The following is a 15552-nucleotide window of genomic DNA, read 5'->3' as shown; positions in this document are numbered from 1 at the left end:
ATTTTTTTTATCATGCAGTACTTTCCTTTTTATCTCATGAAAAATCCTTGATTCCACCTTTCCTTTTTCAAGGAAGTAGGCAGGAAGTTTAAATGAAAAGGGAGAAATGGTTGTGAAAAAGAGTCTTAGGTCCAAATTGTGGGTGCTAGATTTTGAAAGGTACTTGATGGCATGAATAAATGTTTCGATTTGGAGGAGGTGTGTGGATGAAAGAAAAATGGGCGTACTCTGTAGTATGAGTGTGAGATTGTAAACGGTATTTGAAGTAAATATTGATTGATGGTGCTCTGAAAATGTAGGTTTAAGCCTTTAAAAGAAGAGGCAGTTTCCCAGTGGGGGAATTGAACCATAGTCTCCCAGGTCCCAGGCAGGGACACTCTCCACTATACTAAGTAGGAAGAGATATTTTTGTGTGTGCTGAGCAGCTCCTTCTTCTGTCCAACCCGCCCTCTCTGTGGCAAGCGTCTGAGTTTTTCCATTTCTCACTTCCTTCCCACCCACACGGGGGGCAGAGCTGGCTTAAGGATGCTGCAACTGTTGCACTCGCACTGCTCGCTCACATGCACGGGGGCACCCACCTCAGGGGGGGGCGGGGGCGCTCTGCTTAGTCTCAACTTAACATTTAGTACAACCTGCCGCAGAGTTCCTTCCCTTTACAGATTTCAGGCAACAATCAAAATGGCAACACAACTCTTCTCATTAATCTTCCTGCCAGAGAGAGCTCAGATTTTTGCCTGCTAGCAGCAGGGCCGGCTGTAGCCCTGGTGGCTGGAAGACAGTCTTTTTTGGCACCCCCCAACCCCCTTCACTCCATCACCACCTACTCGGATTCACTCACTGCCACCCGCCAAATGTGCCCCTCATCTATCCATAGCCCCTCTCACATAGATTAGATTTGTTTTAAAGAGCTGGATAGCTGCTTGACTATCCAGACAGCTGTCCACATTAGATATGGTTCTGTTCTTTGCGTCAGGCACATGAACCCTCTACGCTATTTTATATCTAGTCAAAGCTGCCTCTGGACAAAACCACCAACTCTCTCCCTAGCAGGAACGGTAATCACAAGAGGTATCTTGGCATTTTATTTGCTTTCTGTAGTTTGGACACACAAGGAACTTTCCAGCATGAGCTTTTAAATCGCAAGTTTCGTAAGTTATTGCTAAACACAGCGCCCCCCGAGGTCAGCAACTCCAATCCTGGTCAGCACCCGGTGCGGCCGCACTGCTCGCACCTCCCTAAACCCGGCCCTGAGTGGCAGTTTTGCATCGCCATGAAATTGTCATGCCGTTGAGGTCAGTGTGTGACGTGGCCAAGGCTATCCTATTTGAGGACTCCGGGAGAGACAGCTGCTCCCTTAATGAAGGAGTGGCCTTCTGACTGAAGTTACCTGAGGCAGGGGCCCACTGTCAGAGGCCTTATGGGGCAGGGACCCGCTGCAACTCCTGGCTTGCCCCATGCAACCCCTGGAGAACCCTAAATGACATCCATGTAAGCGCCTACTGTCGAGGTCAGCAAGGTCAGTGTGTGGCTCGGCCCAGGCTATCCTATCTGAGGTCTCCTGAAGGGACAGCTGCCACGTTAAAGAAGGAGTGGCGTTCTGACTGGCGCCAACTGAGGTAGGGGCCCGTTGTCAGAGGCCATATGGGGGAGGGGCCCGCTGCGACATCTGGCTTGCCCCTTGCGACCCCTGGTGAACCCTAGGTGACATCCATGCAAGCGCTTGCCGTCAAGGTCAGCGTGTGGCGCGGCCAAGGCTATCCTCCCCTGAGGCTCCTGAAGGGACAGCTGGCGCCTGAAGTAAGGAGTGGCCTTCTGACCGAAGTCACCTGAGGCAGGTGCCCGCCGTCAGAGGCCTTATGGGGCAGGGGCTAAAGGGACATTTTAAGTCCAGCCAGAAGGCAGAAGGTTTGGTCTGTGCTGTCCTGGGGCAGGACTTCCTCCTTAGTAGGGCTGCCACCTGGCTGTGTTTTTTGAACTACCTCGTCTGTACGTTTAATTCCAGGCTGGTAAAAATATTGAGAAAAGCTGTGAAATTCAGGTTCTAAGAAAGGAGGCAACCCCAATCTTATACACACTGCGCTGACACTTACAAAGGGTATTCCTGGTGCAGCAGGGAAATGTGCCCCCTGGAGACATCTTGCAGTCACTATGTGGACAAGCAAGAGCTCTGGAGCTCTGGAGCTCTCAGCTGATCACAGCAAGATGGAGTGCTTTCAGATGTTATTTGGAGTGAAAAAAAGAGCTGTGAGAAAGCTGTGTGATATTGTGAGAAAAGTCAATAAAAGAAGAAGTAGTGTTAATGAAGCATTTGTAATTGAAAGCTTTCCTAATGTGTTTGAATCCATGAAAAGTGTAAAATGAAAGGTTTCCTATAAGAAATGTAAGTGTAGAAGTAAAAAGTGTAAGGAATTGCGCGTTCCCTGACCGGGAATCGAACCCGGGCCGCGGCGGTGAGAGCGCCGAATCCTAACCACTAGACCACCAGGGAGCAGGCACAGTTCGTCCACCACCACCCAATATAGAAACAAGAACTGGTCAGCAGGCTACTCGGGATCCCATTTCCTATTACAGGAAAATTAAAGCAGACATGCAAGGACACACCATTTTCAGGCACAGCATGAAGAAAGAAATTGACTGCACCTCAAATGCACTCACAACTCTTCACACTTTACAGCTCTCCAAGACCTAGCACACCCTCATAAGACATCCCATCCTTCAGCAGTAATAGCACTTACACACTTAACTAGCAGGAAAATTCAGAAGTACAATTAAAGGGACGATCAGTGCTTCTTCTCAGAGCCCCGATAGGAGGGCAGCTCTTAGCTTTCCCAGGTCAACGCAGGCATCTCCAGCTCTACATGTGCAGGCTTTTACTTAAGGTGCTGGGACCTGCACTCCTCTTTTACAATGCTGTGTATAGAACTACGAGTCCCACAATGCAGTGTAACACATGACCTGCTTTCGATAGTCATGGAAGAACCTCAGAACTAGAAAAGCTTTGATGAGATTAGTGGGTGGGCACGTCCGGGTCACTGCTTGTTTTCCTTTCTCAGTGTGTCTGTAAATTATACAACTTTACACTTTATCTAAAGATAAAAGGTTTCACCTTCCTATAAAACAATTCCTCCTTCAGAGTGTGCCCCAACATTTCATTTACTTAGTGTGAGAAAACAAAATAGCTTAAATGCATTTTTTTTATCATGCAGTACTTTCCTTTTTATCTCATGAAAAATCCTTGATTCCACCTTTCCTTTTTCAAGGAAGTAGGCAGGAAGTTTAAATGAAAAGGGAGAAATGGTTGTGAAAAAGAGTCTTAGGTCCAAATTGTGGGTGCTAGATTTTGAAAGGTACTTGATGGCATGAATAAATGTTTCGATTTGGAGGAGGTGTGTGGATGAAAGAAAAATGGGCGTACTCTGTAGTATGAGTGTGAGATTGTAAACGGTATTTGAAGTAAATATTGATTGATGGTGCTCTGAAAATGTAGGTTTAAGCCTTTAAAAGAAGAGGCAGTTTCCCAGTTGGGGAATTGAACCATAGTCTCCCAGGTCCCAGGCAGGGACACTCTCCACTATACTAAGTAGGAAGAGATATTTTTGTGTGTGCTGAGCAGCTCCTTCTTCTGTCCAACCCGCCCTCTCTGTGGCAAGCGTCTGAGTTTTTCCATTTCTCACTTCCTTCCCACCCACACGGGGGGCAGAGCTGGCTTAAGGATGCTGCAACTGTTGCACTCGCACTGCTCGCTCACATGCACGGGGGCACCCACCTCAGGGGGGGGGCGGGGGCGCTCTGCTTAGTCTCAACTTAACATTTAGTACAACCTGCCGCAGAGTTCCTTCCCTTTACAGATTTCAGGCAACAATCAAAATGGCAACACAACTCTTCTCATTAATCTTCCTGCCAGAGAGAGCTCAGATTTTTGCCTGCTAGCAGCAGGGCCGGCTGTAGCCCTGGTGGCTGGAAGACAGTCTTTTTTGGCACCCCCCAACCCCCTTCACTCCATCACCACCTACTCGGATTCACTCACTGCCACCCGCCAAATGTGCCCCTCATCTATCCATAGCCCCTCTCACATAGATTAGATTTGTTTTAAAGAGCTGGATAGCTGCTTGACTATCCAGACAGCTGTCCACATTAGATATGGTTCTGTTCTTTGCGTCAGGCACATGAACCCTCTACGCTATTTTATATCTAGTCAAAGCTGCCTCTGGACAAAACCACCAACTCTCTCCCTAGCAGGAACGGTAATCACAAGAGGTATCTTGGCATTTTATTTGCTTTCTGTAGTTTGGACACACAAGGAACTTTCCAGCATGAGCTTTTAAATCGCAAGTTTCGTAAGTTATTGCTAAACACAGCGCCCCCCGAGGTCAGCAACTCCAATCCTGGTCAGCACCCGGTGCGGCCGCACTGCTCGCACCTCCCTAAACCCGGCCCTGAGTGGCAGTTTTGCATCGCCATGAAATTGTCATGCCGTTGAGGTCAGTGTGTGACGTGGCCAAGGCTATCCTATTTGAGGACTCCGGGAGAGACAGCTGCTCCCTTAATGAAGGAGTGGCCTTCTGACTGAAGTCACCTGAGGCAGGGGCCCACTGTCAGAGGCCTTATGGGGCAGGGACCCGCTGCAACTCCTGGCTTGCCCCATGCAACCCCTGGAGAACCCTAAATGACAGCCATGTAAGTGCCTACTGTCGAGGTCAGCAAGGTCAGTGTGTGGCTCGGCCCAGGCTATCCTATCTGAGGTCTCCTGAAGGGACAGCTGCCACCTTAAAGAAGGAGTGGCGTTCTGACTGGCGCCAACTGAGGTAGGGGCCCGCTGTCAGAGGCCATATGGGGGAGGGGCCCGCTGCGACATCTGGCTTGCCCCTTGCGACCCCTGGTGACCCCTAGGTGACATCCATGCGAGCGCTTGCCGTCAAGGTCAGCGTGTGGCGCGGCCAAGGCTATCCTCCCCTGAGGCTCCTGAAGGGACAGCTGGCGCCTGAAGTAAGGAGTGGCCTTCTGACCGAAGTCACCTGAGGCAGGTGCCCGCCGTCAGAGGCCTTATGGGGCAGGGGCTAAAGGGACATTTTAAGTCCAGCCAGAAGGCAGAAGGTTTGGTCTGTGCTGTCCTGGGGCAGGACTTCCTCCTTAGTAGGGCTGCCACCTGGCTGTGTTTTTTGAACTACCTCGTCTGTACGTTTAATTCCAGGCTGGTAAAAATATTGAGAAAAGCTGTGAAATTCAGGTTCTAAGAAAGGAGGCAACCCCAATCTTATACACACTGCGCTGACACTTACAAAGGGTATTCCTGGTGCAGCAGGGAAATGTGCCCCCTGGAGACATCTTGCAGTCACTATGTGGACAAGCAAGAGCTCTGGAGCTCTGGAGCTCTCAGCTGATCACAGCAAGATGGAGTGCTTTCAGATGTTATTTGGAGTGAAAAAAAGAGCTGTGAGAAAGCTGTGTGATATTGTGAGAAAAGTCAATTAAAGAAGAACTAGTGGTAATGAAGCATTTGTAATTGAAAGGTTTCCTAATGTGTTTGAATCCATGAAAAGTGTCAAATGAATGGTTTCCTATAAGAAATGTAAGTGTAGAAGTAAAAAGTGTAAGGAACTGCGCGTTCCCTGACCGGGAATGGAACCCGGGCCGCTGCGGTGAGAGCGCCGAATCCTAACCACTAGACCACCAGGGAGCAGGCACAGGTCATCCACCACCACCCAATATAGAAACAAGAACTGGTCAGCAGGCTACTCAGGATCCCATTTCCTATTACAGGAAAATTAAAGCAGACATGCAAGGACACACCATTTTCAGGCACAGCATGAAGAAAGAAATTGACTGCACCTCAAATGCACTCACAACTCTTCACACTTTACAGCTCTCCAAGACCTAGCACACCCTCATAAGACATCCCATCCTTCAGCAGTAATAGCACTTACACACTTAACTAGCAGGAAAATTCAGAAGTACAATTAAAGGGACGATCAGTGCTTCTTCTCAGAGCCCCGATAGGAGGGCAGCTCTTAGCTTTCCCAGGTCAACGCAGGCATCTCCAGCTCTACATGTGCAGGCTTTTACTTAAGGTGCTGGGACCTGCACTCCTCTTTTACAATGCTGTGTATAGAACTACGAGTCCCACAATGCAGTGTAACACATGACCTGCTTTCGATAGTCATGGAAGAACCTCGGAACTAGAAAAGCTCTGATGAGATTAGTGGGTGGGCACGTCCGGGTCACTGCTTGTTTTCCTTTCTCAGTGTGTCTGTAAATTATACAACTTTACACTTTATCTAAAGATAAAAGGTTTCACCTTCCTCTAAAACAATTCCTCCTTCAGAGTGTGCCCCAACATTTCATTTACTTAGTGTGAGAAAACAAAATAGCTTAAATGCATTTTTTTTATCATGCAGTACTTTCCTTTTTATCTCATGAAAAATCCTTGATTCCACCTTTCCTTTTTCAAGGAAGTAGGCAGGAAGTTTAAATGAAAAGGGAGAAATGGTTGTGAAAAAGAGTCTTAGGTCCAAATTGTGGGTGCTAGATTTTGAAAGGTACTTGATGGCATGAATAAATGTTTCGATTTGGAGGAGGTGTGTGGATGAAAGAAAAATGGGCGTACTCTGTAGTATGAGTGTGAGATTGTAAACGGTATTTGAAGTAAATATTGATTGATGGTGCTCTGAAAATGTAGGTTTAAGCCTTTAAAAGAAGAGGCAGTTTCCCAGTGGGGGAATTGAACCCCAGTCTCCCAGGTCCCAGGCAGGGACACTCTCCACTATACTAAGTAGGAAGAGATATTTTTGTGTGTGCTGAGCAGCTCCTTCTTCTGTCCAACCCGCCCTCTGTGTGCCAAGCGTCTGAGTTTTTCCATTTCTCACTTCCTTCCCACCCACACGGGGGGCAGAGCTGGCTTAAGGATGCTGCAACTGTTGCACTCGCACTGCTCGCTCACATGCACGGGGGCACCCACCTCAGGGGGGGGGGGGCGCTCTGCTTAGTCTCAACTTAACATTTAATACAACCTGCTGCAGAGTTCCTTCCCTTTACAGATTTCAGGCAACAATCAAAATGGCAACACAACTCTTCTCATTAATCTTCCTGCCAGAGAGAGCTCAGATTTTTGCCTGCTAGCAGCAGGGCCGGCTGTAGCCCTGGTGGCTGGAAGACAGTCTTTTTTGGCACCCCCCAACCCCCTTCACTCCATCACCACCTACTCGGATTCACTCACTGCCACCCGCCAAATGTGCCCCTCATCTATCCATAGCCCCTCTCACATAGATTAGATTTGTTTTAAAGAGCTGGATAGCTGCTTGACTATCCAGACAGCTGTCCACATTAGATATGGTTCTGTTCTTTGCGTCAGGCACATGAACCCTCTACGCTATTTTATATCTAGTCAAAGCTGCCTCTGGACAAAACCACCAACTCTCTCCCTAGCAGGAACGGTAATCACAAGAGGTATCTTGGCATTTTATTTGCTTTCTGTAGTTTGGACACACAAGGAACTTTCCAGCATGAGCTTTTAAATCGCAAGTTTCGTAAGTTATTGCTAAACACAGCGCCCCCCGAGGTCAGCAACTCCAATCCTGGTCAGCACCCGGTGCGGCCGCACTGCTCGCACCTCCCTAAACCCGGCCCTGAGTGGCAGTTTTGCATCGCCATGAAATTGTCATGCCGTTGAGGTCAGTGTGTGACGTGGCCAAGGCTATCCTATTTGAGGACTCCGGGAGAGACAGCTGCTCCCTTAATGAAGGAGTGGCCTTCTGACTGAAGTCACCTGAGGCAGGGGCCCACTGTCAGAGGCCTTATGGGGCAGGGACCCGCTGCAACTCCTGGCTTGCCCCATGCAACCCCTGGAGAACCCTAAATGACAGCCATGTAAGTGCCTACTGTCGAGGTCAGCAAGGTCAGTGTGTGGCTCGGCCCAGGCTATCCTATCTGAGGTCTCCTGAAGGGACAGCTGCCACCTTAAAGAAGGAGTGGCGTTCTGACTGGCGCCAACTGAGGTAGGGGCCCGCTGTCAGAGGCCATATGGGGGAGGGGCCCGCTGCGACATCTGGCTTGCCCCTTGCGACCCCTGGTGACCCCTAGGTGACATCCATGCGAGCGCTTGCCGTCAAGGTCAGCGTGTGGCGCGGCCAAGGCTATCCTCCCCTGAGGCTCCTGAAGGGACAGCTGGCGCCTGAAGTAAGGAGTGGCCTTCTGACCGAAGTCACCTGAGGCAGGTGCCCGCCGTCAGAGGCCTTATGGGGCAGGGGCTAAAGGGACATTTTAAGTCCAGCCAGAAGGCAGAAGGTTTGGTCTGTGCTGTCCTGGGGCAGGACTTCCTCCTTAGTAGGGCTGCCACCTGGCTGTGTTTTTTGAACTACCTCGTCTGTACGTTTAATTCCAGGCTGGTAAAAATATTGAGAAAAGCTGTGAAATTCAGGTTCTAAGAAAGGAGGCAACCCCAATCTTATACACACTGCGCTGACACTTACAAAGGGTATTCCTGGTGCAGCAGGGAAATGTGCCCCCTGGAGACATCTTGCAGTCACTATGTGGACAAGCAAGAGCTCTGGAGCTCTCAGCTGATCACAGCAAGATGGAGTGCTTTCAGATGTTATTTGGAGTGAAAAAAAGAGCTGTGAGAAAGCTGTGTGATATTGTGAGAAAAGTCAATTAAAGAAGAAGTAGTGGTAATGAAGCATTTGTAATTGAAAGGTTTCCTAATGTGTTTGAATCCATGAAAAGTGTCAAATGAAAGGTTTCCTATAAGAAATGTAAGTGTAGAAGTAAAAAGTGTAAGGAACTGCGCGTTCCCTGACCGGGAATGGAACCCGGGCCGCGGCGGTGAGAGCGCCGAATCCTAACCACTAGACCACCAGGGAGCAGGCACAGGTCATCCACCACCACCCAATATAGAAACAAGAACTGGTCAGCAGGCTACTCAGGATCCCATTTCCTATTACAGGAAAATTAAAGCAGACATGCAAGGACACACCATTTTCAGGCACAGCATGAAGAAAGAAATTGACTGCACCTCAAATGCACTCACAACTCTTCACACTTTACAGCTCTCCAAGACCTAGCACACCCTCATAAGACATCCCATCCTTCAGCAGTAATAGCACTTACACACTTAACTAGCAGGAAAATTCAGAAGTACAATTAAAGGGACGATCAGTGCTTCTTCTCAGAGCCCCGATAGGAGGGCAGCTCTTAGCTTTCCCAGGTCAACGCAGGCATCTCCAGCTCTACATGTGCAGGCTTTTACTTAAGGTGCTGGGACCTGCACTCCTCTTTTACAATGCTGTGTATAGAACTACGAGTCCCACAATGCAGTGTAACACATGACCTGCTGTCGATAGTCATGGAAGAACCTCGCAACTAGAGAAGCTCTGATGAGATTAGTGGGTGGGCACGTCCGGGTCACTGCTTGTTTTCCTTTCTCAGTGTGTCTGTAAATTATACAACTTTACACTTTATCTAAAGATAAAAGGTTTCACCTTCCTCTAAAACAATTCCTCCTTCAGAGTGTGCCCCAACATTTCATTTACTTAGTGTGAGAAAACAAAATAGCTTAAATGCATTTTTTTTATCATGCAGTACTTTCCTTTTTATCTCATGAAAAATCCTTGATTCCACCTTTCCTTTTTCAAGGAAGTAGGCAGGAAGTTTAAATGAAAAGGGAGAAATGGTTGTGAAAAAGAGTCTTAGGTCCAAATTGTGGGTGCTAGATTTTGAAAGGTACTTGATGGCATGAATAAATGTTTCGATTTGGAGGAGGTGTGTGGATGAAAGAAAAATGGGCGTACTCTGTAGTATGAGTGTGAGATTGTAAACGGTATTTGAAGTAAATATTGATTGATGGTGCTCTGAAAATGTAGGTTTAAGCCTTTAAAAGAAGAGGCAGTTTCCCAGTGGGGGAATTGAACCATAGTCTCCCAGGTCCCAGGCAGGGACACTCTCCACTATACTAAGTAGGAAGAGATATTTTTGTGTGTGCTGAGCAGCTCCTTCTTCTGTCCAACCCGCCCTCTCTGTGGCAAGCGTCTGAGTTTTTCCATTTCTCACTTCCTTCCCACCCACACGGGGGGCAGAGCTGGCTTAAGGATGCTGCAACTGTTGCACTCGCACTGCTCGCTCACATGCACGGGGGCACCCACCTCAGGGGGGGGCGGGGGCGCTCTGCTTAGTCTCAACTTAACATTTAGTACAACCTGCCGCAGAGTTCCTTCCCTTTACAGATTTCAGGCAACAATCAAAATGGCAACACAACTCTTCTCATTAATCTTCCTGCCAGAGAGAGCTCAGATTTTTGCCTGCTAGCAGCAGGGCCGGCTGTAGCCCTGGTGGCTGGAAGACAGTCTTTTTTGGCACCCCCCAACCCCCTTCACTCCATCACCACCTACTCGGATTCACTCACTGCCACCCGCCAAATGTGCCCCTCATCTATCCATAGCCCCTCTCACATAGATTAGATTTGTTTTAAAGAGCTGGATAGCTGCTTGACTATCCAGACAGCTGTCCACATTAGATATGGTTCTGTTCTTTGCGTCAGGCACATGAACCCTCTACGCTATTTTATATCTAGTCAAAGCTGCCTCTGGACAAAACCACCAACTCTCTCCCTAGCAGGAACGGTAATCACAAGAGGTATCTTGGCATTTTATTTGCTTTCTGTAGTTTGGACACACAAGGAACTTTCCAGCATGAGCTTTTAAATCGCAAGTTTCGTAAGTTATTGCTAAACACAGCGCCCCCCGAGGTCAGCAACTCCAATCCTGGTCAGCACCCGGTGCGGCCGCACTGCTCGCACCTCCCTAAACCCGGCCCTGAGTGGCAGTTTTGCATCGCCATGAAATTGTCATGCCGTTGAGGTCAGTGTGTGACGTGGCCAAGGCTATCCTATTTGAGGACTCCGGGAGAGACAGCTGCTCCCTTAATGAAGGAGTGGCCTTCTGACTGAAGTTACCTGAGGCAGGGGCCCACTGTCAGAGGCCTTATGGGGCAGGGACCCGCTGCAACTCCTGGCTTGCCCCATGCAACCCCTGGAGAACCCTAAATGACATCCATGTAAGCGCCTACTGTCGAGGTCAGCAAGGTCAGTGTGTGGCTCGGCCCAGGCTATCCTATCTGAGGTCTCCTGAAGGGACAGCTGCCACGTTAAAGAAGGAGTGGCGTTCTGACTGGCGCCAACTGAGGTAGGGGCCCGTTGTCAGAGGCCATATGGGGGAGGGGCCCGCTGCGACATCTGGCTTGCCCCTTGCGACCCCTGGTGACCCCTAGGTGACATCCATGCAAGCGCTTGCCGTCAAGGTCAGCGTGTGGCGCGGCCAAGGCTATCCTCCCCTGAGGCTCCTGAAGGGACAGCTGGCGCCTGAAGTAAGGAGTGGCCTTCTGACCGAAGTCACCTGAGGCAGGTGCCCGCCGTCAGAGGCCTTATGGGGCAGGGGCTAAAGGGACATTTTAAGTCCAGCCAGAAGGCAGAAGGTTTGGTCTGTGCTGTCCTGGGGCAGGACTTCCTCCTTAGTAGGGCTGCCACCTGGCTGTGTTTTTTGAACTACCTCGTCTGTACGTTTAATTCCAGGCTGGTAAAAATATTGAGAAAAGCTGTGAAATTCAGGTTCTAAGAAAGGAGGCAACCCCAATCTTATACACACTGCGCTGACACTTACAAAGGGTATTCCTGGTGCAGCAGGGAAATGTGCCCCCTGGAGACATCTTGCAGTCACTATGTGGACAAGCAAGAGCTCTGGAGCTCTGGAGCTCTCAGCTGATCACAGCAAGATGGAGTGCTTTCAGATGTTATTTGGAGTGAAAAAAAGAGCTGTGAGAAAGCTGTGTGATATTGTGAGAAAAGTCAATAAAAGAAGAAGTAGTGTTAATGAAGCATTTGTAATTGAAAGCTTTCCTAATGTGTTTGAATCCATGAAAAGTGTAAAATGAAAGGTTTCCTATAAGAAATGTAAGTGTAGAAGTAAAAAGTGTAAGGAATTGCGCGTTCCCTGACCGGGAATCGAACCCGGGCCGCGGCGGTGAGAGCGCCGAATCCTAACCACTAGACCACCAGGGAGCAGGCACAGTTCGTCCACCACCACCCAATATAGAAACAAGAACTGGTCAGCAGGCTACTCGGGATCCCATTTCCTATTACAGGAAAATTAAAGCAGACATGCAAGGACACACCATTTTCAGGCACAGCATGAAGAAAGAAATTGACTGCACCTCAAATGCACTCACAACTCTTCACACTTTACAGCTCTCCAAGACCTAGCACACCCTCATAAGACATCCCATCCTTCAGCAGTAATAGCACTTACACACTTAACTAGCAGGAAAATTCAGAAGTACAATTAAAGGGACGATCAGTGCTTCTTCTCAGAGCCCCGATAGGAGGGCAGCTCTTAGCTTTCCCAGGTCAACGCAGGCATCTCCAGCTCTACATGTGCAGGCTTTTACTTAAGGTGCTGGGACCTGCACTCCTCTTTTACAATGCTGTGTATAGAACTACGAGTCCCACAATGCAGTGTAACACATGACCTGCTTTCGATAGTCATGGAAGAACCTCAGAACTAGAAAAGCTTTGATGAGATTAGTGGGTGGGCACGTCCGGGTCACTGCTTGTTTTCCTTTCTCAGTGTGTCTGTAAATTATACAACTTTACACTTTATCTAAAGATAAAAGGTTTCACCTTCCTATAAAACAATTCCTCCTTCAGAGTGTGCCCCAACATTTCATTTACTTAGTGTGAGAAAACAAAATAGCTTAAATGCATTTTTTTTATCATGCAGTACTTTCCTTTTTATCTCATGAAAAATCCTTGATTCCACCTTTCCTTTTTCAAGGAAGTAGGCAGGAAGTTTAAATGAAAAGGGAGAAATGGTTGTGAAAAAGAGTCTTAGGTCCAAATTGTGGGTGCTAGATTTTGAAAGGTACTTGATGGCATGAATAAATGTTTCGATTTGGAGGAGGTGTGTGGATGAAAGAAAAATGGGCGTACTCTGTAGTATGAGTGTGAGATTGTAAACGGTATTTGAAGTAAATATTGATTGATGGTGCTCTGAAAATGTAGGTTTAAGCCTTTAAAAGAAGAGGCAGTTTCCCAGTTGGGGAATTGAACCATAGTCTCCCAGGTCCCAGGCAGGGACACTCTCCACTATACTAAGTAGGAAGAGATATTTTTGTGTGTGCTGAGCAGCTCCTTCTTCTGTCCAACCCGCCCTCTCTGTGGCAAGCGTCTGAGTTTTTCCATTTCTCACTTCCTTCCCACCCACACGGGGGGCAGAGCTGGCTTAAGGATGCTGCAACTGTTGCACTCGCACTGCTCGCTCACATGCACGGGGGCACCCACCTCAGGGGGGGGGCGGGGGCGCTCTGCTTAGTCTCAACTTAACATTTAGTACAACCTGCCGCAGAGTTCCTTCCCTTTACAGATTTCAGGCAACAATCAAAATGGCAACACAACTCTTCTCATTAATCTTCCTGCCAGAGAGAGCTCAGATTTTTGCCTGCTAGCAGCAGGGCCGGCTGTAGCCCTGGTGGCTGGAAGACAGTCTTTTTTGGCACCCCCCAACCCCCTTCACTCCATCACCACCTACTCGGATTCACTCACTGCCACCCGCCAAATGTGCCCCTCATCTATCCATAGCCCCTCTCACATAGATTAGATTTGTTTTAAAGAGCTGGATAGCTGCTTGACTATCCAGACAGCTGTCCACATTAGATATGGTTCTGTTCTTTGCGTCAGGCACATGAACCCTCTACGCTATTTTATATCTAGTCAAAGCTGCCTCTGGACAAAACCACCAACTCTCTCCCTAGCAGGAACGGTAATCACAAGAGGTATCTTGGCATTTTATTTGCTTTCTGTAGTTTGGACACACAAGGAACTTTCCAGCATGAGCTTTTAAATCGCAAGTTTCGTAAGTTATTGCTAAACACAGCGCCCCCCGAGGTCAGCAACTCCAATCCTGGTCAGCACCCGGTGCGGCCGCACTGCTCGCACCTCCCTAAACCCGGCCCTGAGTGGCAGTTTTGCATCGCCATGAAATTGTCATGCCGTTGAGGTCAGTGTGTGACGTGGCCAAGGCTATCCTATTTGAGGACTCCGGGAGAGACAGCTGCTCCCTTAATGAAGGAGTGGCCTTCTGACTGAAGTTACCTGAGGCAGGGGCCCACTGTCAGAGGCCTTATGGGGCAGGGACCCGCTGCAACTCCTGGCTTGCCTCATGCAACCCCTGGAGAACCCTAAATGACATCCATGTAAGCGCCTACTGTCGAGGTCAGCAAGGTCAGTGTGTGGCTCGGCCCAGGCTATCCTATCTGAGGTCTCCTGAAGGGACAGCTGCCACGTTAAAGAAGGAGTGGCGTTCTGACTGGCGCCAACTGAGGTAGGGGCCCGTTGTCAGAGGCCATATGGGGGAGGGGCCCGCTGCGACATCTGGCTTGCCCCTTGCGACCCCTGGTGACCCCTAGGTGACATCCATGCAAGCGCTTGCCGTCAAGGTCAGCGTGTGGCGCGGCCAAGGCTATCCTCCCCTGAGGCTCCTGAAGGGACAGCTGGCGCCTGAAGTAAGGAGTGGCCTTCTGACCGAAGTCACCTGAGGCAGGTGCCCGCCGTCAGAGGCCTTATGGGGCAGGGGCTAAAGGGACATTTTAAGTCCAGCCAGAAGGCAGAAGGTTTGGTCTGTGCTGTCCTGGGGCAGGACTTCCTCCTTAGTAGGGCTGCCACCTGGCTGTGTTTTTTGAACTACCTCGTCTGTACGTTTAATTCCAGGCTGGTAAAAATATTGAGAAAAGCTGTGAAATTCAGGTTCTAAGAAAGGAGGCAACCCCAATCTTATACACACTGCGCTGACACTTACAAAGGGTATTCCTGGTGCAGCAGGGAAATGTGCCCCCTGGAGACATCTTGCAGTCACTATGTGGACAAGCAAGAGCTCTGGAGCTCTGGAGCTCTCAGCTGATCACAGCAAGATGGAGTGCTTTCAGATGTTATTTGGAGTGAAAAAAAGAGCTGTGAGAAAGCTGTGTGATATTGTGAGAAAAGTCAATAAAAGAAGAAGTAGTGTTAATGAAGCATTTGTAATTGAAAGGTTTCCTAATGTGTTTGAATCCATGAAAAGTGAAAAATGAAAGGTTTCCTATAAGAAATGTAAGTGTAGAAGTAAAAAGTGTAAGGAATTGCGCGTTCCCTGACCGGGAATAGAACCCGGGCCGCGGCGGTGAGAGCGCCGAATCCTAACCACTAGACCACCAGGGAGCAGGCACAGTTCGTCCACCACCACCCAATATAGAAATAAGAACTGGTCAGCAGGCTACTCGGGATCCCATTTCCTATTACAGGAAAATTAAAGCAGACATGCAAGGACACACCATTTTCAGGCACAGCATGAAGAAAGAAATTGACTGCACCTCAAATGCACTCACAACTCTTCACACTTTACAGCTCTCCAAGACCTAGCACACCCTCATAAGACATCCCATCCTTCAGCAGTAATAGCACTTACACACTTAACTAGCAGGAAAATTCAGAAGTACAATTAAAGGGACGATCAGTGCTTCTTCTCAGAGCCCCGATAG

At 48.8% G+C, this 15552-nt stretch overlaps 5 non-coding genes across 5 annotated transcripts; all 5 read right to left on the bottom strand.

Moving 5' to 3' along the window:
- Window positions 1-2416: 2416 nt before the first annotated feature.
- Window positions 2417-2488, bottom strand: TRNAE-CUC (transfer RNA glutamic acid (anticodon CUC)). The gene has a single exon. It is a non-coding gene; the product is annotated as a tRNA-Glu (tRNA).
- A 3117-nt stretch (window positions 2489-5605) lies between these two features.
- TRNAE-CUC (transfer RNA glutamic acid (anticodon CUC)) lies at window positions 5606-5677 on the bottom strand. The gene has a single exon. It is a non-coding gene; the product is annotated as a tRNA-Glu (tRNA).
- Window positions 5678-8783: 3106 nt separating this feature from the next.
- TRNAE-CUC (transfer RNA glutamic acid (anticodon CUC)) lies at window positions 8784-8855 on the bottom strand. The gene has a single exon. It is a non-coding gene; the product is annotated as a tRNA-Glu (tRNA).
- A 3116-nt stretch (window positions 8856-11971) lies between these two features.
- TRNAE-CUC (transfer RNA glutamic acid (anticodon CUC)) lies at window positions 11972-12043 on the bottom strand. The gene has a single exon. It is a non-coding gene; the product is annotated as a tRNA-Glu (tRNA).
- A 3117-nt stretch (window positions 12044-15160) lies between these two features.
- On the bottom strand, window positions 15161-15232 carry TRNAE-CUC (transfer RNA glutamic acid (anticodon CUC)). The gene has a single exon. It is a non-coding gene; the product is annotated as a tRNA-Glu (tRNA).
- Between the last annotated feature and the right edge of the window lie 320 nt (window positions 15233-15552).

This window comes from Pleurodeles waltl, unplaced genomic scaffold, assembly GCF_031143425.1.
Source record: "Pleurodeles waltl isolate 20211129_DDA unplaced genomic scaffold, aPleWal1.hap1.20221129 scaffold_86, whole genome shotgun sequence".
In the NCBI taxonomy this organism is placed as follows: domain Eukaryota; kingdom Metazoa; phylum Chordata; class Amphibia; order Caudata; family Salamandridae; genus Pleurodeles; species Pleurodeles waltl.
The sequence above is the reverse complement of the archived record's forward strand: the minus strand, read 5'-3'. Positions and strand labels throughout refer to the sequence as shown.